The sequence below is a fragment of the Cygnus olor genome, chromosome 5 (assembly GCF_009769625.2).
Source record: "Cygnus olor isolate bCygOlo1 chromosome 5, bCygOlo1.pri.v2, whole genome shotgun sequence".
In the NCBI taxonomy this organism is placed as follows: Eukaryota; Metazoa; Chordata; class Aves; order Anseriformes; family Anatidae; genus Cygnus; species Cygnus olor.
This window is the reverse complement of record NC_049173.1, coordinates 5,518,231-5,538,291: the sequence shown is the minus strand read 5'-3', so window position 1 is coordinate 5,538,291 and position 20,061 is coordinate 5,518,231.

The window sequence follows — 20,061 nt, the reverse complement described above, 5'->3', positions numbered from 1 at the left end:
GCCACCTGCCTGGCCCTGGTTGCCAAAGTCGCTGACACGAGGAGGGTGCCAGGGAGGTTTTGCAGCACACACACACCCCCCCCCCCCCCGTTTTTGTTACCAGCAGCAGCATTTCTTATGAGCCCCAGAAACCAGATGGCCCCAACGTGAAGTCAGAGCACAGCAACCTCTGTGCTTTCCATTTTCCAAACTTTCCCTTGAATCCATTACTCACACAGGTCATTCTCTGGCAAGGTTAAACGCAAACCTCAGCACACTCCCTACCTGCCAGATAAAGTTAGAGCTCTCCTTGCACGGCATTCAGACATCCTTCCCTTTCTCCATGGGAAGTCACAAAATTATCACCAAGCTGCTTAAGTGTGACAGCAGAGAGGATTTGGAAGAGATGTCTAGGAGCAGGAGAGCAAGATATGCTTATGGGCAGCTCGTTTCAATGAGAAAATGTAAGATTTCTTTAAGTTGCTGGGTAGGAAATCCTGGTTTTACAGTGTAACCACCAGGTGAGGGGATGGCATTTTCTAGGAGCCTGGAAAATGTCTGGGGCCAAGGTCACTCAGCACATAAGAACATTCAGTCCAGGAGATTCAGAAGCTCTTGAACTACCACTTGGCTTAAATCTCCTCTTTTTTGACAGCCAGACTGCACTAAATGCTGCACTTCTATAATGCTGGGAGATCTGAAGGATGCAAAAGGCGATCAGGTGAAAGAGCTCTTCATTTTGTACGATCTCTGAGTGCACAGAAGATTTATCTAAGTGCAATGCTCCTCCACTGGTCTCCTTTGAATTCAGTATCCAGTGCCACATCTTACCTCTAACACCCAGTATTGCTCCTTGTGCTTTCCATTTCCACAGACAGCACTTCTCCAGGTCACAAGTGCTGCAAACTCCAGTCCCAGGCTCCAGTTTTGGGACTGCTGGCCAAGTGCTTAGGCACATCCTGGCACTCCTCATCATGGTCCATGGGCAGAGGAGGTAGCTAGGACTCAAGCCTCCTTATCGCATATATTTACATGAAAGTCGGTCCTGAAATCAAACCTCTACCATGTACCATTCCCCCCTCTGCCTCAGGGGCAGCTCCTTCAGCTCTCTCCTCTCTCTCATCCCAAGAGAGATGCTCTTGGCTAACTTCCCTTTGCCCACACCTCTTCAGTGCAAACTACAAGTGCTGAAGTTATTTTCTTCCAAAGCTCCCAATTTCATGGAGGAGCACAAGAGGTCTGAGAAGCTGAAATCGGTCATCTACTGCTTATCAGCCAAAGTGAGACACAAAACCAGAGTAGCTGCTCCCAGATTTCCTAGTGCTGGAGTTTGCTGGAGGTGTTGCCAGATCTGATGTCTGCATATTGGTGGTGCTCTGACAACACAGTACAAACAGCTATTTGCACATAGGGCATATAATGAAGAATTTAATCAGAATCCTTAAACTAATGGCTGTAAATGGCTAAGTATGAGATGACAAAGATTAAGTGAAATGTTATTTGTGTTTCTGCAGGATTTGCATGGATTTTTCTCTGCTCCATCTCTCAACAGACAGCCTTTGCTGACTGGAAATAGTGCAGCAGTGCAAGGGATATAACAGTCACTGGCTTGGGCAGGAGAGAGAGGAGCAGAAGGAAATCCCCAGCCACCACACGTGGAGCAAGCCCACCAAAGCAGGACAGCAATACTGCTTCCAAGTAGGCTGAACTTGCAAAGGGAAACCCAAGGGCAGAAGGGCAGGCTGACGTAGACACAAGACTCCTGTTCAAATATTTAGGGCATGACCACAGTATGTTGGTTTTGTGTCTCGTGTTGGCTGTCCAGGGACTGGAAACATACCTGGAAGCCAGCAAGAGCTGAGCCTTAGTGTCCATCTTTTTGCCAGCTTTCCATAAAACCTTTACTTCTGATTTCACAGCTCCAAGCTCAGCCTGTTGTCAGCACACAGCTCGCTGAAAAAGGAGGGTAAGAGCTTCTTACTGTTATCAAAATTCTCTGAGGAGTGATGGGAATGAAAGACAGGTCTTTTGTTAGACACAAACACTCCGATAGCTGAATAATCTTTTTTAAGAGCCTGGCAGCCTCCCAGTCTCCTGTTCTCCCACCTGTGATGGGACACAAATCTGCTCTCCAGGACCTAAATCAGTCTGAGGGCTTTGCAGAGGGTAGGGAAAGGTGGTCTTGTGGTCAGTGGCTGCAGCCTGAGCCTTCTCCCAGTTACACCAGCACCCCGAATGATGGAGTGAACATTTCCCTTGCCAACAAGGCTGCAGGGGAGGAAACACAACTGTGGGAGCAAACTTCAGCTGTGACAGCACACAAAACAGTTAATACATAAATGTGTTATCCCAGAAGGAAGGAGGAAGGCTTTGCCCCCAAGCCTCACCTCCTTCAGCCACCACTTCCATCACCATACACCTGTACAGGCATGCTGAAAGTCAGATCCATCCTCCAGGGACACAGCGATGCACAGCGAGGAGAGCCGGGGTGTGCAGGGATCTCCCCAGCAGTCACACCACTGCCACAGCACAACACCCACTGAGCCCCGACCCTGCAGTGAGACACCAGCTAACACAGATGGATTTCAGACACCGTTTCTTGCAGAGATTTAAGAGCTAGGAGTGAATTGGCTGGCTGCTGGGTGAGACGTTACCACGCAACAGCAGTCCGCCTGCTCCCGGTCCCCCACCGATAAAAGAGAAGAGGCCAATTACTCTTCTGTCACAAGGCACAGATATCACACCGAGGCTTTCAGGAGTTCACCTTCCCAAGAAGAAGAGGAGGCTTTTTAGTAACCTGCCCTATAACGAATTGGCTGACAGAGAGGCACACCTGAGATAGCAGCTAGAATTCAGATACAATTCTGATTAAAAAAAATACAGATGTCTCAAGTTAATGAAATTAAATATTTGTCTCATTCAGAAGGGAAGGAGGTGAATCTTTTGGGAGTCTTCAAAAGAAGAGAAGTTTTTTTTTTTTTTCCTGGAGGGTGGGCAATGGTCATACTGGTTTCCAATGAGAGCCCAGTGACCAGGGGGTGACTTCCCCTCCAAGTAGATATTTTAACAACAGGATCTCCTGTCTCTTGCACACACACAAAAATAAAAAATTAAAAAAATTCTAGCCAAGATTTTAATACCCACAACATCAGAAACTTCTTGCAGACTCCTAGTGTCTGTTCCAATGTTTGATCACCATTAAGGTGGAAAAAAAAAAAATCCCTAATATCAAACCAGAGTTACCTTTGTTGAAACTTGCTTCCTCTGGGCACCAGTCAGAAGCTGGGACATACTGGGGATGACCCTCTAGGCAAGGAGCATTGTCCCAAGCCCAGCTCAGTTTGCCGAGCAGTGCCAGCTCCCTCCTGGGCCCTTTCTGCTGATGGCAGCAAGCTGCTGTGTGGTCTGCACGGAGAGGCTGCAGCCTGCCAACGCCTTGCTCTTTTCAGCTGCTTTAATTATTCCCTCATAATAACTCTTCCCCTTTTTCTATGAAGAACAGATGATGGACATGGATCGCAGGGCATCTCAAACTCTGCTGTGTATATTGAGGGAACAATTTCCGGCCACCTTCCCCAGATCCTGAGCTTGCTCCGCTGACTCCAGAGCCCTAACTTCAACAGTGACAGCACTGCCAACGCCGATATTAAAGTAAATGCTTTCCATCTTGGGACAGAAGTAACAATAGTCAATATTTTGGTGAGACTGAATTACAGGCAGCAGTTGCAACAGCTGCCTTCAGTTTTGGCTCTAAGGCCCTGCTCCCCAGTGAGGTACAGCACACCATCTGATGGATTCCACACGCAGTTCTTCAGTTACAGTTTATTAAAAGATGGATTAAAACATTGGCACAACAGTGGCCACAAGAATATTTTTCCAGCAACATCATCCCAGAAGGCTCTGGAGATGCAGAATTGTCTAATTTGGGACATCATTCTGGACACCAGTTTGAGCTGGTACTTAGCAAGCCAATGTTCATTGTTAAAGTAGTATTTTGTTACTGAAAACAAAAACATAAAACCAAAAACACTATGTCCTCATTTGACTTAAGGAACACATATTATATTAAGTCTCGGAAGCACCTTTTAAGCTTCAAAGTCAAAGCAAATAAACCAGCCAGGCAGAGGGGAGCAAGCAGGAAGACTTGCACCAAGCTCAGCAAGTTGCTCTTCCCACTGTGCTGCCAGGATCTAGAATTTAACGCAAGATGTGCAGCAGGGTCATTGGCTTCTTCCTGGCTTTCAGAGAAAAAAGTGGACTCTGATTGCAATCCAGGCCTTAACTTCATGGAAAAATCATCATGGGTAATGGAGTTAGTTGACACAATGCCATAACAAGTTATAATTCAGGAGGAGGCATGGAAATGGTGGGAGCTGAAATCAGCACAAGCCAAGAAGCAGCAACAGACCCCTGCGTGAGCTGAATTTCCCCCTGCTCACCCCCTTGCTTTTCTTGCCAAGCATGAAAAATTGTCCAGGAAAGCTTAGCCAACCCCTCTGGTGTGAATGAAGACGCAGGACAGGGAGCAAACCCTCAGAGCAGTGGGTTTGATCTCTGCTGCACTGGGGAAGCTGAGTTCAGCGGTCTCCTTGTGTGTCAAGCCAATAATCTGACCATGATCAAAGAGGTGAGAGGAAACATCAGTCCTGCTCAGCTCAGCATTTCCCTGCAGCTGAAATGCCCTGTCCTTCAAACCATGCCAGCAGAGTGCTGGCAGACACATTCCCATAGCAGCTTTCACCAGCATCAGCTCCTTCCTTTTATACGGAACCCTATTTAGCCCCAGTCAGAGTTAAACTTCATCCCAAGTATATGACAGATTTCAAATTAACTGGTCAGTGTGAGAAGGAACTTGAGCTTCCCCATGCCTTTAAAATATTAATATATTGTCCAACAGCTTGTCCACCAGCATCAGGCACCGCTGGAGGACTGCACAGAGGCACCGAAAGGTGCCAGCCCGTGAGCTCTGGCGAGATCTCCTGGAACGTTCCCAGTTCTTTTTTTCCTAGGTATGACTCCCCTATTCACTCCAAGAAAGACACCTAGAAAGAACATCTCACAGAATTATTCTGAATCAGAGAGATGGTGAGGAGAAGCATTAAAGCTGCGGGGTTGCCATTTGCTCTCACCAACCAGCAATGTGCTACGGTCTGCCACAGATGTTCCCTTTCAGGACTCACTGCTTTGTCCACAAAATCCTGGGAGATGCTTTCACCAACCCACCCCTCCACTATGAAGGAAAGATGTAAGGCATCTCCCTGGCACCTCTTGCCCTCCCACTCATACTTTCCATTTTCTTTAATATACAGACGTGTGCTAACACCCTGTCCTTTGGTGAGCTGGCCTGGATTTTCCAGAGTCTGTCCTCCCCACAGAGCTTGTCAGAAACCACAGGCAGATCTGTGGAGGAGCAGGAGGGAAGGGGAAACTACCCTGCATTTCATCTACCTTTCTGCAGGAAATGAAAATTTGCTATCAGGTCACGCAAGATGGGTTTAGTCCCCTTGAGATATTCCTTCTTAATGTGAAATTAAAAAAAAAAGTATTTCTTTTCACACATACTTGGTTTCACGCATGCTCCCAATCCATCCTAACAGGCCAGCTCCTGAATTTCTTTGAAAAGCAGCTTGTACACAGGGGATCTTACCTGCGAAGCAGTGCGTGTTTTGCCCCAAAACCGGGTTGACAAAAGGATGCTGCCTTCAGAAGCGAGTAAATGTTTTTCTCCAAATGGGTACCACGGGAGTCCTTTTTGTCTCCCGTCCCCAAACCAGACAGATGTGCCTACAGCTGCTCAGTACCAACACTCACAAAATGCAGATTTTCAAGAGCTGCTGTTCAGTGTTGAAGACGACCCTACCTGAATGTAACCAAGAAATAGATGAAGGTAACAACGCTAACAGCACCCACAAGACTGACCCTATCCTATGCAAGCCAGCCCCATGTTGTATCCATCTCTTCCCTGCTAACCCTGATCCTGCCACCAGGCCAGCCCACCAGCAGGCTCGGTTTGCTGAAATCAAAGGCTGCTGGAGCCCAGGCTCCTCTTGGGTAGCAGAGTGAGGGCGCAGACATCCCTCCCACCTGAAATAACACCTCTTTCCTACACATGCACCCCGCCCAGACTTCCAGATGTGTCGAGCAGAGCTCCACCATACGAGCTTCCTGCAATGGGAACAAGAGCTTGTCATTACTGTGAGGGGAGAAGTAATTTGCTGTGCTTGCAGCTTCAGCCAAATTGGGCCACACATGCAGGAGTTTGGGGTTTACATTAGCATAGCTCCAATGGCTTTTGCCAGACCATAACAGCTGTCCCCCATGTCTATGGCAGGTTGAATTAAAGTCGAGCCCCAAAATAGCGCAGATCTCTCGCAGTCAGAAGACAAAACTTAACTCTTCCAGTCTCGTTCCCATATGTTCACTTTGGTGCATAGCATCTTGCAGCAGAGGGAAAAAAACCCTTACACGCTGACAGAAGCACTCATTACAAACATTTCAAGTCTGTCAGTCAACACTCCTTTCATCTCACCACTTCATGGAGCTGTCATCTGCACATAGGGCTTCGCTCAGCATGATGTGAGTGTGGGGCCGTCAGTGAAAAACCACCTGCAAGCGTTCACACCTTAATGTACACTTTTCTCAGAAACCGGAGCGTATCTTTAAAGCTACAACCACTGAGATCTACCACAGGCTTTCCAAAGAGGGGGAAGCTCAGGGGAAGAGCAGTTTCCACCCTGTGTACCCCTCACATTAACACTGTTGTTTTCCAGGGGAAGAATTCCCATCAATGTTTTATGGTACCTATCCAGCCACAATGACATTTCTCTAGTTTGAAGGTTTGGGGGATTTTCTTTCTTTTTTTTTTTTTCTCCATTTCCCAGACCTACCCAACGGTTAAACTCCAGCTTCACAAATCACTGCACAGCAGCAGAGCTGAGCCCATAAGCATCCCATTCCCCTTAGCTGTCAACAGATACCTGGAAAGACATGTCCTTTTACCTTGACAAAAATGTCAAATCATCACAGCTCATGTTCACCACAAGCATGTGAATGGGCTACATAATTAGCCAAGTACATTATTTCCTGATGAGCCATTGACAGCCACTCTGTTTTTCAAACTCAGTCACAACTCAGAAGGACTGTGCTAAGCCAGGGGAAGCAGCCTTTACCCAGCACTGGTGTCCTGCTTCTGACTTAAATAGTTTGGATATCACTGAATCAACCAAGCCCATTCCCATACATTTGATGGTCTGTAATTTAACCACCCTTAGATCCCTTGAAAGCACATGACAGGACAGATATTCCCTTACACCAGCAGTGATGCCAAGCTCTCCATAAGTACGGGATCACCAAGCCAGGTGATCCCCACCATGGCTCTCTGAGCTTCTAGCAGCAAGGTGACCTCGGTCCCCAGCTGGGCTCCCGCACAGCTGCCTTTTCCCTGATGTTACCAAAAAGTGACCCTCTCCATCAGCATTTTTGGCCACTCCCAGCACCAGGTTTCTAACACATCCCCTAAAAAAAAACAAGAAGAAGAGACACTCATGGGCTCTTAGCCATAACCCACAGCTTTCAGCTTCCCACCATATCTCCAGTGTCACCCCACAACACCTCCATCCATTTCCAAGGGGGCTCTGTACATTTCCAGGACCAGCACAAAGTAGGCTGACCACACCCCAAACACATCACACAGGGCCTGAAAATCCCTCATTCTTCCATTGCACCTTCCCCCCAAGGGTCGTTTTCACCAAATATGCGGTGACAAGCAAATTTGCCAAGAGGTGACATGGTTTCCCTGGTAACTGGAACACCGTGCAAGCAAGTGGGAGTCCTCTGCTGTACCAGCCCCAGCACGTACTACAACGCTGATTACAGCCACGGCAAAGAGGGAGCTGGGCTATAATGCATACCCTCTAACAAGTCAAGGTAAATGCATACCACAGCATCCCCGCTGAATAGCTTTAAATACAATCAGGGTTGGATTTCTGCCAAGGCCCTGCTCAGCTGACACTGATTTGTGATGAGAAATGAGGCTCAGCTTTGTTTCAAGTGGTGGAACTGCATCCCTTGGGCTGTGGAGGATTTTTTTATTTTTTTATTTTTTTTGTGTCAGTGGTACCGTTTAAACTGAGAGTTCATAGAGCACAAAAGACACAAGGTTGGATTTGACAATTGCTTTTTAGCTATATAAACTGGTAGCTCGGATACTGAAGGCTCATGCAAAAGGCTCTTGTGTGATAAGAGCAGAATCTTATTTTCTAGGAGTACTTTCTTAGTCCACATAGCCAAACACCAGAGGAGACTAGATAGCAAGGTGTGCAAAGGATTCATCCCTCCTTTGGGTCACCAGGAGATTTCAGCTGTCCCCACATCCCAGCACAGTGCTAACAGTGCCTCTGGGGCTTTTGCCCACCTGATGGGATTCTGCAGGTAGCAGTGGAGAGCTTTGCACACCCACACCTGTAACCCCTGTCTGTTCCCGTGTCCTCCTCTCTGCTGACCTTGTGCTACTTCCAGGAGGAGAAAGGAGCCTCTATTTCTATGGGTAAGGGAAGAGGTCATGATAATAAGTCAAGGAGATGGGCCATACGCAGTGTTCTAAAGCTCCAGGTTAGGGTTTATATAAAGGAAAGAAGAGCAGAGAGGGAGGGAGGAAGAAGGTAATCTGTGTACTGGCACTAGGTCCAAAGTTGCTTGCATTTGTTTCCATTCAGTTACCAATTTTGGCTTGCCATCACAACTGCATCTAATCAAAAAAAGCAAATGAATGGTTACTCACTTGATTCTGCAAGTCCCACACCCTGCTCCAGGAACAAGCATTCAGGTGGTTAGTTACAACCCAGTCACCACCACCTTCTGCTCCAGCCCTAACTCAACCCCAACCAACTCAACCCAACCCCAACCTGTCCCGCAGACCTCAGCATCCCTTCGTGCCAGGGCCACGTCCCCACCAGCAGCCTCCCAGCTCGCAGGGTGTGCAGCCCCCACTCCACCACCATTGTACGGGCCATGCCAGGGAGGATGGTGAGGGTGTCTGGAGGTGGAGCACCTCCTCATCACTCCGGGGGTCCTTCCTGACTCTTCAGGGATAGGCTCCAAGCCCCTCTTCTCCATCAGGGCCTGACTGAAGGCTGGTACCCAATCCACCCCTCTGTAGCCATTTGAGGAGACCAGGAACTCATCTGTAGAGCTTGGGAACACCAATTACAGCAAAGCCAAGACCTCCCTGTTCCCACTGGGAGACTGAACCCGTGTTATCTGTGCTATTTCTTTGTCCCCTGACCAAGGCACCTTGGACCTTGGTCATGCCGCAGGCAATGACCCCCAGAGGTACAGCTCCGATAACCTGAGCTCGGTGACATGCCACCACTCCAGCGAGGACCCAAGCCAGAGATGCTGGAGGAGGCAGAGCCTGGCCCCAGTCCCAGTCAAGGCCACGATTTAGCAACCACATATCTAGAAGAGGTCACTCAAGTGCCTCCCCCTTAATATTTAAAAGCTGTTTCTCTTTTCAGCCCCAGGTCTCTGGAGTGCTCCTGTCTCGCAGCACGACCAACCACATTCACATTTTTCAGATGCGTATAAATGTTAAAAATAAACCCGCTGGGTTTCTCCTCAAACAGGGATGAGATCAAGCCCTTGAATAGCCCATCGCAGCTCCGTGTTAATTTGCAGTCATCCTTGAGGGAGAAGGGAAGGGCATGGGGAAGAGTGAAAAGTATTTTATAATGGAAAAAGCGATGAAACCACCCGTCCCCTCCTCACCGCGCAGCGAGAGAGCAAAGCCTGCAGTCCTGGGGAATTAAAAAGGAGGGGGAAAGAGGAAGAAGATGTTCCTGCTGCTTGAAGAGATGCCAGGGAAGGGCGTTCCTGGTGCACGAGGTTAATTATGGCTCTATCTGTGCACTTGGTCAGGCTTTAGGAAGACAAAGGGGTGCATGAAGCAGGCACAAAATTGCAGTAGGAGATGGAGAGAGCTGTGATGTCCTTGGGAAGGTGACACCGGGCATCCTGCCCTGGGTCGGGGTGACAGCAGGGGCTCTTGGCTTTGCACACATCCTTGGGGCAAGGTGGCAGCTGCTCAGAGGGTGAAAACCTGCAGGGTTATTAAAGCTGTGTTTTTTGGAGTCACATTTTGTTATATTGTCTGGATAACTGAAGGGAGGAATAGCTGCTGCCCCTCCTGGTATCAGGGGGTTTGCTGGTGGGTTTCTGGAAGTCAAAATGGGTTCAGGGATTGTTGGCTGGGTTGGGAAAGATTTTAAAGGAGAGCTCACCTTTCACAGTTTCCACACTAGTGTTTGCTCAATGAGCCTCATTGCCAGCTGGATCAGGCTGTAAGATACCAGACAAAAGCCTGGATGCATTTCTGCCTCAGATGCTGACTCGAGGGCGATGCGAGAAAGGGGAGAAAAGGCAGGGCAATGCCGAAGGGACTCATGCAACCAACAGGAAAAGTGGAGGGGGTGCATTTCATGGAGTCACCCCATGCTGGTACCAGCACAGCCTGCCCCAGAGCTCCTCCACGACCCAGCACCCTTCGCTCCCTGTTGCCGGTCCCAAAGGACTCTCACAGGTCTGGTGGAGCTGCACCACAGAGGCAGGACCAGCAGAGGGTGAATTCATGATCCCAGCAGGAGCCAAGGTGGGGCCATCCCCAGAGCCCCCATACAGCCCCACACTGCCTCTTTGTTCCCTTGGGCTCACGTTGCTGCGCTCGCCGAGGGAAAGCTGAGAGGGAGTTTGCTTTGTAGTGGCCAAGAGGAAAGGAGAATTTATGGAGGATCCAGAAAGAGGCAGGAAGCTTTTTGTTTTGTTTATCTTTTTTTTTTTTTTTTTTTTTCTCCCAAGAATTTATTTTTCATTGATTTTGGCCTGCTAAATATCCCCTCTCCTCCCACTCCTGGATGCGCAGAGCAGGAGCAAAGGCGAGCAGACACGTGGGAGAAGGAAACCATCTCATGACAAGAGAGAGGTGCAGGTCGGGCCCAGACACCTCAGAAGAGCAAAAATGCCCATCAATCCGGACAGAAACCATCCTCCTCTCCCCACCACAACCCCCCTCCTCAGCACACCCTGCCCCAAAATGTGACAGGCTGGCGGGGGGCTCAGCACCATTCAGCAGTGAGCAGGGTGCAGGCAGATGCATCTGATGCTGCCTGTGCACCACTTACCCCCATCTCTTCCTCCTCAGATCTCAATGAGGTGATGGTGCCAGGCTCTTCATCTCCTTCCCTTTGTGCTCCATCCTTTCCTGCCTGACCAGCCACCATCTCTCTTTCATCTCTCACTTGCTCTCCACCAACAGTCGCTGCTCCCTCTACTCCAGCTCCCACCCTGGGTTTGCTCCAGCCCAGCTCCCACCCTGCAGTCCCCATTCCCAGAGCCTGTTCCCTGCCTTGCTAGCTCCCAGGACCACTTTTCCAGCTGCATCCTTCTGGTCACTCCGGAATGACCAGCTGTGCTCTGTGTTTTCAAGTCTTTGCTCCCTTGGCCTCGTGACTCAGATCTCTCCATGCTTTTCTTCCAGCTTCTTAGTCACTCCTTGTGCTCCCAGCAGCATCCAGAATTACTCTGTGAGCAGTCAGCTCCCTTCTGAAGCTGTCCTTTACCAGGCTGCCTACAAAAAGGCATGAATAAGGCTAGTCATGTGCTAAGACCTCTGGCCACTCAATTCTTTCTCATTATTTCATCGCACTCCTCACTCCGTCTGTCATCGTCTGAGGGCTCTTGTCTTGAGCTGTGATGGTGCTGCTTTCTGGCACACAGATATTCTTTCATTTGGAGCATCCCGTGATGGGGCCTCTTCAGTGCTAGAAAAAATTGTATATAAATAGCTCACAATGCACCTCACCCTTGTGATCGCTGCAGGAACACAACTAATGAACAAGCCCACAGTACACAAAGGTGCATTCAGACTGTGAATGTCACCAGCGTTTAGAAAAAAAAATGAGTTCTGTGTTATCCTAGCACCACAGCCATGACTGGTAGGATTTACCTTCTCAGGCTCTTTCCAGCAACACTGTCCGTGGCTCTCCAAGCAGCCACCAGCCACTTATGATGCTCTCAGTTGCTATTACAGAGGACAATTTAGACAGTAATTTTGATGGATGTGGAGCAATATAGGTTAATTAAAGAAAGAGATAGAGGGAAAAAAAATCAAGGTTTATCAACTGTTCATCTCCCCAGTGAGAGAACATTTGGGATTAGTTCTCCCTGCCCCATGGCCATCTACAGAGGAGGCAGAATAGAGCCTCTCTCCTAAAACTCCTGAACTGCCATGCACAAGACTTATCAGAGTCAGGATCAGAGCAAGCGCAAATTATTGCACACTGCAAAATATTTAACATTTTATTCTAGGGAGAGGGGTCAGCCTCCCATTGCTTGATGAACCATCAAGTGCGTCCTGCCAGCAGCTGGAGAGCTAATTACAGCCCCACGCCTGCCCCACGGGACCTCATTCCTCTTCCCAGGAATGGGGAGAGAGGTCCCTGCTCACACCAGTCTTCCTGCTTAGGAATTGGGCTTGATTGGTTTTCTTTCTTTTCTTCATATACACAAACAGAGAGCTAAAACCTGGGAGTCCATCTGCCAAAAATAAAAAAAAAAAAAGTTGGAAATGGTCTCTCTGCATAAACTCCATTAAAATTTTAGTAAAAGTTTGTGCTGCCTCTTTGTTAGTTTCCTTCCAGTTTTGTGTTTTTAACTGTTTTGCTCCTATTATTAAAATCATGTTCTCTAGGACAAATTTAAGGATAGAGGACCCGTAGTTAGGCAGGTTAAAGTGGTGCCTCAGGAACATTAAATATCAGGTGCCAGAGAGGCAGGCAAGATGAAGGAGTAGGTTTTAGAAGAAAAGGTTTTGAGATCCAGGGAGGATGTGAGACCCCCATATGATGTGTCTGAGACATGGCCTTGCAGACCAGCAAATGATGAGGGTGGGGTTCCTTCAGAGGTCTTCACCTTGACAAAAATCTCTCTGATTTCTACAGCAGGATAATTGCTTCTCTCTTGTGTTAAGTACAAAGATTAGAGCTCCTGGGATTTCAGGTGGGGACCAGCAAGTTGCTCTGTTTAGCTTAACCACCCTTCAATACCATCTCCCTGTAATTCTGGTGCTCTGTACCAGCACACGGGATTTTATTTGTGTTAGATGGCTGACTGTGAGTCCACCACACAGTCGGGATTGTTAATGTTATTGTTCTGCCTCAACAGCGTGAGATTGAATTTCTACACCTCTGTTTCTCTAAACGCTGCCCGTGCTCAGAGGCAGTGAAGCCTTTTCCCATATGCATTAGGCACACTCGTGGCTGCAATCAGAACAGGTTAAAAGCAATCCCAGCACTGCTTTGCCAAGCTTGTGCTTTAGGAATCAGAAAGTGTTTATCATTGGCCTCAATGGCTATTTCACACCAACACCAGAAGCTCACATAGTAGCTATTGATAAAATATTCTGTTGGCACTACAGGGAGCTTTCTCTGACAGCCCAGCTGTGAGAACATTTGCCAATGTTACACACTGCATGCCTATTAGGAATAGATGTGCTTGCTGAATTCTCAAAGAGCTAGCTTAACAAAATCAACATTAAATGGAGAGATGCCAACGTGACACAACTACTGCATCGTTATTTAGCATTTTGAGCACGTCAGATTAAAAGCATAGGCACTGCTCATCCATGTTTATGGAAGTGATGAAATTCAATTCACATCACCCATTCCGAGAGCCTAAAACCAGGATACTGTTGGATCACCTGATTGCATCCCTCTCTTACATTTCCTCCTGGTCTCACTGTAAGCCCAATCCTTAATATTCACATTTTCCTTGGATGCTTGTTCCAGTGGCTAATCACTTTACTGTGATAAATGTGCAGCTTAATTCTGGCTTGTGCCTGTCTGCCGTCAGACACAGGTCCTTGCTCTGTCCTTCCTGTCAGGTACCCAGGGATTTCCCCCCAAGGAGATGCTGCTAGATGATAATCAGATCACCTCACCATCTCCTTTCTATGAAAATATTAAAAATAAAATAGCTCAAGATCTCTGTCTTACAGCGTAAAGCATCTTGTCCAGCCCTCAAGTCACTTCTGGGTCTCCTTTCTCTAGGGACAGATGGCTCAAGATGACTTTGCAGGCCAGTGAAAAAGGAGCTGCTATTTCTGCTCCACAGCCTGGCCCAGCCCTTCTGTGCTGCATGGCCATCTCTCTCACCATCCCCATGTCCTGGATTGTGATCTCAGTGTCTTCAGGAGGTGATGCCCCATCCAGCGTGAGTGACATCTGCTTCTCTCTGGATCTGGAACGAGATGTTCAAATATATATTGTATGAACAGGCCTCCTGGCTTACCAAGCAGTCTGGGTCACTGCTATTATCTTAACTACCTCTTGTCTAACTCCACATTCCTCTCTCTACCCAAAAAGATGCTTTGAATGTCACAGATCAGATGGGGTAAGGCATCAGGGTTACAGCTTTAAAGACACATCCAGAAGATATTCACATGCAATTCATCTCTCCCCTTTATCTCCCTTTGCCACTGCCATTCATCAGCTCCCACAGCCTCTCAGATCTTTCCTGACAGAAAAATAAAGAAGTGAAGGAGGGCTGGGTGAGAAATGTTGGGGATATCCACCATCCACCTGCATTGTAGACGGCCAAGCACCCGCAGCGCTGCCACGCTCCTCCATGCGCACAGGCACGCTCTGTCGGAGGTGCAAGAGAGGGTGTCCTTTCAGCCCTTCTGCTTCAAAGGGGAGGGATGTTTTTCCGCCAGACCGCCACGGGGACTTTTAAACAGGCTTCCCATTCATCCAGAGGTCAATTAACGTAGGCACCTTTGGTGGTATTTTCAGAAGCCCCCAGATACCAGAGGGCTTTAAAACGCTGCCTGCAAGCACAGAGCCAGGCTCTGTGAATACCCGGACCCACACAGCAGCACTGAAAACCAACCAGCTTACAAGCCCCAGGTTTTGACAAACACTCATTTTGCTCTACTCTCCATGTACCACCACCCTGCGAGAAAGAAGGGCTGGTGTAATTGGGGTGCCCTAATTTGCTCTATTAGCCACATGCAAAAAAACTCCAGGCTGTTTCTGTGTTTTGTTTTTTTTTCTCACAGCCACGGAGTTGAAAGAGCAACTCTGTGCAAAAGAGCGGCGGTGGCTGGAGGAGACAAGGACACACTGTAATGTTAAACCTATGTTTTCTTGCAGCCCAACCCCATTCCTCTGCCCTTTGAAACATCCTTGCTCTGAGTGCCAGAGAGATAGCATCAGAAAAAAACAACTGTCACTTGAATCTCCCGGAGAAAAAGGCCAAACCTCCCGCACCCTCTGTACAGTTTACATAGGGGAAAAAATAAAATAAAATGAAACAAAAACACAACTTGACCTGGCAGGTCTGCTCCTGGGAGCCCAGAAGGATGTTTGACCTTCTCCAGACAAGCACGGCAGTCGCCCTGTGCTTCCAGAGAAAACCTCTGCAGTTCTGGGAAGTTTGGGGAGGGATTCAGCGAGGGCACTGAGCTCTCTCGGCAAGCAAACAGAAGGCCAGGCTGAAAAACCCTTCTCTCAAGAGGAGCCTAGATGAGGAGAAAAGGAACAAGATGTTTTTCTCACACTGGGACTAACTCCAGCTATCGGTGTTTCCCGACAAAAGCTTGTTTGGGCAATTGGTAGGGTTATGTCAGGAAAAGAAGGAAGAGCAGCTGAAGCATTAACACTTCCCTCTCGCAGTGCTGGTCCCTTGGAAAATGCTCCCCATGCAGACTTAGCAGCAAGCCACCAGGACGCTGAATGAAAGGGACATTTAGAGTGGGCTTAGACACGGGACAAACGATGCTAATGATAAATCCATCCCCCGACGATGAACGGACACGGATGTCCGCAGCTAAAATAAACAAATGGTCTGGGTGAGCTGGCAGGCTTGTTTAGATTCTGCTTGGGATAAATCACAGTGCCCTTTGATCCCGTGATGTTTTTGGCGCCTGTGTTGCTGTCTAGCAGCAGGGTATATTTTTCTATCCTGAGGAGCAAGTGGATTCAGCTGCCTATAGCTGATTTATAGTAGGAAGTGATTCACAGGAAATCAAAGCTTCTCACACAGTAAAAATTGCTGCCTTTTCACCTCCACCATTGGTGCAATGATTAGAGCTCTAGGGACTTTGGTTAGGAAGATCAGCAAAGTGTTTTGTGCTTAGCATAAATCGCTTTCTGCCGTGACTCACAAAGGATGCTCGCAGCAGGCTGCACCTGTCTGTATGCCCTGATGCATGGGCACTGACAGCATTTTCACTCAGTCCCATTCCAGAGATGTGAAATTCACATTTCTGTGCTCACTGCAGCAATGCAGGGCTGGTTCTGGATTTGGATTTCCTCTGTTAATCATATCATTGCTGGGGATTCAGGTCTCCTGTGGGTGTGCATGCTGCTGGGGATTGTCCCTGGCCGCACACCCCCATGAACTGTGTCAGGCCAGGCTGTCTTTTGTCAAATGCCTGAAGCATGTAGTAAAATGAAGGCTACATGTAAGAATACTAGACCTTCCAAAACGTGCTTATCACTAGCAGTGGCTCTGCACTACCAGCCAGGTCATTTAGAAGCTGGTTACTGCTCGCAGTTTCTGATAACCACTTGTATCAGTCTCAGGAGCAGATGAAGCATGTGTTTATTACTGCAAAAACTTGAGACCCCATGGGACATTCAGCAAATATCTCCATGTTTCTAAGAGAAGATTTGGCTCCCGTTGCATCCACTGTGAGCGCAAAGCTGAGTTAAATGAGGAGGGTTTGCCATCAGCATAATCAGAAACACGGTGAAAGGGAAGGATGGGATTAAGACTTGGCTGCTGGTAAGCACATGTCACTTCAATTAATTGCATGGAAATTTCTATGCTCAAGATAGTGATAAAAATCAAATAAAAAAAAGTGTGAAAACTCAGCTCTGGTGTAAATGCCTGGCTAGTTAAATATAGAGGTGTGTGTACACATACAGATAGGTCCGGGTTGAATGATTATTAATATAAATAAAAGTCTGAGTCTTAGCTAGTGAGCATTAGGGTCCCCACTGATGTTAGAAAAGCCAATTACAGCCCCCAGCTCCTCTTTTTCTCCCCAAGATCAGGCTCCCTGGGTGAGTTTTCAGCCACTCTGACATCTCCACACTCCTCGAGCTTGAACAGGGCCAGTCCTCAGGCATTTATCTCCATTAACCCATGACCCTGCACAGCTCACATCTGCACAGCATGCCCCATGCACAGCGGCAGAGCGGCAGATCTACTCTTCTCAAATCATTCTGGGTATTTATTTCCCTCTGTTTCATCCTCCTGGCACAGGCTGCTCCTAAAAGGGCTAGCTAAAAGCATGGGAGAAACTGCATTTTGAGTGGTTATTCCTGAAAATTGCTTTCTAGGTAGGGAGTTGGAGACCTAGACTAGATTGTACCCATAGGAGACACCACAGGAGGGACTTAGAGGAGCTGGGAGGAAGCAATACTCTCTTACCATGAAGAGAAAGGACAGAGTAGGGAATAAGAATGTCAAGCCTGCAAATGCACCCTTACGGGCATGGGACCACACACAGCGTAAGGGCCATTTACAACCATCTCCCTGGCGCAGCCTTGACACCACCAAGATGCAGAAATTTACCTAGCTGGCGAATCCACACTACCAATTTCATTCTGTGGATTGAGGGTAAGCAAAATCTCAGCCAGCAGGAGCTGGAGAAAGACCACAGTGTCCTCAGGGCCCAGAACACGACCCAGTCACACCAGTTGCGTGGGCAGAATGGGTCACACCACACAGCAGTCCATCGGTCCCTACTCATAGGTCCCACATGCAGACCCCCAAAGGCACCCTGTAGAATTGGGGGAAGAATCCAATGATTTAAGCACAGGGAAACAAAGGTGGCTAGTTTGGTCGTTTTGCAGAGAAGGCAGGATCTGTGCCTACCTGAGAGCAGCAGAGGCTGTGGGAAGCGTAAAGAACTAGAATGGGCTCTGTCCCCTAAGCATTTAGTGGTTTGCTCTAATTAAGGCAGCAAGCCTCTCTCTCTTTTATTTTTGCAAACCAGTTTCTTTGTAGTGGATATTTGGTCCAGGGAAACTTTTTTGTAATCATTGCAATAAGTTACATTTATTGGCGTCAGTATCAAAGATTCGAACCAGCTCAGCAAACCAGGATATTTCTTGAGCACAATGACGACAGGGATTTGAGAAATCTTGCCCCTGTTCTTTTTCTTTCATCAATGTGAGACCAAAGGTCTTTCAGCTGAGGATAATTCCAGAAGAGAAAATTGCAGCAGAAAGCCTTTTTTCGTGTTTTGCAAGAGTTGTCTGTGAAAAAATACACTTGCCGTTTCCCATTGGGAAGCTTCCCTATCCAGGGTGGTTACCAGTAGGTCTTTCCTCTAGAAAGACTGGTTGGTCTTTTTTCTCGAACCATCCCCCTACAGCTGGCTATATTGTCTTTCAAAACATGCATTATGTTTATTTGATATTTCTTTATTTTAATTTGAAATTTGATTTCTTTCATGATTGGGTGGGATGCGTGTAATTAACCAAAAATTAACACCCCAAAAAACACCTCATTCATCCTCATGGCTTTGTAAACAATGCTGTAGTGTTAGGTAGATATAAGCCCTCTCCATATTTGACGAGGACAAAGAAGCAGGAGAATATTCATGTCTTTAGAGCAGAAAAAAAGTATGGATTTTGTTTTTATAGACCAGTACATATTTCTCTGCTGAAATATATGGCATAGTTGCCAGCATGAGGCTAGGATGGGGATAGGAAATGAACAATCAACTGCTCTTCCAGGATTCTTCTGGCCTTGTTCTGATCAGTGGATCTGGGCCCCTTTAGCCTCTTCGGCAGAGCTCCAAAATTAAAGAGAACAGAACAACTGCAAAACACAGCCTTGAAACTCCATCCAGTTCTCACAAACACACCCAAGTACATGTATTTAGCGAGCAACAGTTCAAGCACTCTGGTTGTACTTTATAGCTGTCTTCCATGCCAGTCCTGCAGCAGACAAGCAGACAATGCATGTCAGTTCAGCTTTCAGAGGAAGAACTGTCCAAAACCTAATCAAGTCACAAAAGATGGGACCCCTCTCGAGATTAGGTGAACTAAATTTAGGTGTCTATATGTGAGCTAGGTGTCTAAACTCCTGTTATCACATCTTAAATATTAGAAAACCTGGATTTGTTATAGACCAATATATGTTAAAATATGAGGTAACATTGCCAAGTGAGACAAGGATGAGGACAGAAGATCATCTATCAGCATCTCCAAATGGTGGAAGAGCGTCAAGTTACACAACAAGAATTAAAAAAAAAAAAATCAAGACAGGGCACCAAAGGAAAACAGATTCCACCCACTATTTTGAGAAGTTTTAATTTACATTTCAAAAACAAAAATAAAAATAAATTTAAAAACAAACAAACAACAACAACAAAGAACCTCCAACATCTGGAAGATTGTAAGGGACCTTGTACTCCAACCAGAAATCCTTCAGCTGTACCTAAGAGACACGACTGTTGAAGAGGTTAAGTTCTTGGTAAGTAAAGTTCTTAGCAAGCAATCTTTTCCCACTGAGTTGGCCTCTTAAAGTTTCTATTTGTGCTGCTAATGAGGTTCCCACAATCTCCAGGAAGCTGGTCCGAGTTCTAATTAAACAAGACTCAAGGAACTATTCTGCCAAAGTAAGCGCTGGATCTGCCCACCCCATTGACTGACTAATGCAGGCTGGATACATGCAGGCTGGAAATATGCAGGCTGGAAATGTAAATCATGTATTGACATGGAGAGTTATACTCTCCAGTGAGGGCGCTTTCTACAGCTGCAGCATTTATTAAACCTTTGCCATCATCCAAAAACAACACTCACAACTTGAACAGTCCCTAGGGCTGGAGAGTCTTCCAGGACTCTTCTGGCTATGTTCTGATCAAGAGATCTGGGTTCCTTTGACCTCTTGAACATGGTCCCAGGCATTAAGGAACAAGACCCTGGAAAATACAGCCCTTGGACTCCATCCAGTCCTTTACATAAAATACACATGCGCATACATTACTGGTATTAGTTAGAATATCCTCAT